Source organism: Nannospalax galili, unplaced genomic scaffold, assembly GCF_000622305.1.
Source record: "Nannospalax galili isolate Female #2095 unplaced genomic scaffold, S.galili_v1.0 scaffold336, whole genome shotgun sequence".
Taxonomy (NCBI): Eukaryota; Metazoa; Chordata; class Mammalia; order Rodentia; family Spalacidae; genus Nannospalax; species Nannospalax galili.
Genome location: NW_008343385.1, coordinates 1,437,309 through 1,439,388, shown reverse-complemented (window position 1 = coordinate 1,439,388; position 2,080 = coordinate 1,437,309).

The window sequence follows — 2,080 nt, the reverse complement described above, 5'->3', positions numbered from 1 at the left end:
GCTTAATTTGGAAATAAAATCAATATGTCTTGCTTTCTAGGGATTATGTGATAATTAGTTTCAATAAGTTGCTTCATGAGAACTGATGAATCCATAGTATGTTATGAAGGCATCATTAATATTACTTTCACTGTAAATTAATAATGACTCATGTAAAATTCATAAATGACATCAAAAGGCTGTTTTGCTTTATTTATCGGGTGCAGTAAGAATGCGCTTCAGTGTGAAGTAAGAGTGCTGGGCTTCAGTCCCCTGCTTGTTTCTTATCCCTGCACCTTTTCCCTTATAGTATATGCTCTGTCATCTCCAGGGACAAGGCTCTCACCTTTTCTATCTGCCTGCACCCAACCATAAAAACTTATAGCATTCTCTCTTTAATGTCCGTTTTCACTTCTCCTGTATTTCCATGAATGCATCATTCAAATTAACGTAAGAAGCTCCCTAGAATGCTCTCGAAGTACCATAAATCATCTCTACCATTTGTCAGCTACATATTTTAAATTTACTTCGTTTCAGAACTAGAAACTGTGGAAATTATCTTCAAAAAAATGTGTAATATTTTAAAAGTATGGCTGGGTTTAATTATCAAACCACAAAAAAAAATTTTCACCAAACATTAACAAATGCTCTCTAAATGCCACAATGTGGTACACATAAAAGTTCCGCTATTTTACTGATACGTATATATCAAGATACAGTCATTGTTCACATTCCATTTCCTATGACAATAAAACATTGTATTTTTAAGTTCTTTGATATGGGGCTAGAGAACAGTAATTAAGGAAATTTATAAATATTTTAAGCATATTGGATCTTTCTTTTTTATCACGTTTGCTACTACTAACTTTTTTTGTTAATTTTATATGTACGAGTATAATGCCTACATGTAGGTAAGTGCACTCATGTCATATTATGCCTACAGAGGTCAAAAGAGTGTGTCAAATTCCCCTAAAACTGGAGTTACAGACAGTCACTAGTTGCCATGTGGGTGCTGGGAATCGAACCCTGGTCCTCTACAGGACCAGTCAGTGCTCTTGACCTCTGAGCCATCTCCAGTTCCACTACTACTAATTTTTATAAACAATATCATTGAGCAACTTGGTGAGAGAGATGTAATAGGCAGTACTTATGTAAGCTATAAAATATTTTAAATATCAAAGGCCAGCTAGACTATAAGCTTTTTACAGTGAGAACTTGTTCTTTTGTAACAATGTATAATACAAAGGTTACATACAATAAATATTAAGTACATTTATACAAATAAAAAATCTAATGAGTATGTATTCAGTCAACACACAAACACCTTAGTAAATCTTTACTGAATGTCCCTTAAACTGTCTAGAACTTCTATTGCTGAAATCTTATCTTTAACATGCTAACGGGCAAGGGAGTCCTCCAGGTCAGTTAAAAGAAACTGTAATAAAAACAGCTAAAAGAAATCAACAAATCAAAAATGGATGGGATTTTAATATGTTCAATGCTAGGCTGGTGTACCTTGTGAGTTTGAGGTCACTTGGGTTGCAGGCAGATTGTGTCTCAAAAATATGATGCCCCCAACATTCCTATTTTCTAATTTATAAAGGACATTATAAAAACTTATAACAATAGTTGACTTAGATTTGAAAGGATGTATTTTTGTTTAGTGCACTAGCAATGCTTCATTACTGCCAATTGTTCCACGAGTAATTCATGGTATACAATATTTTATCTCTGGAAAGGAGCCTTCCCTTTGACATTTAAAATATGATTCTTGTGTTCTCTGTTCACTGTGACTGTGTCTGAAACTGAGACAGCCAGTGTGAGTCTATGTAAGGTCTCGGTTTCTATAATGTGAGAAAAAGCCTGTGCAATTCACTGTATAAGTTGAAAATATTTTTTGTCTTTGAGATATTTTAGCAAACTATAATTCAAAACTTTTAAATTACTAAGTGTTATTTTTATTGCTTTAGCAAATCAGATTGGCAGATACTAATTATTAAATAAAATAAAAATATTTTGATAAAAAGGCGAGAGGAAAAGCCAGTCTCAGGCTATGCCTGAGAGGCTCCATAACAATACTTTTCAACACAATTCTCAGGCC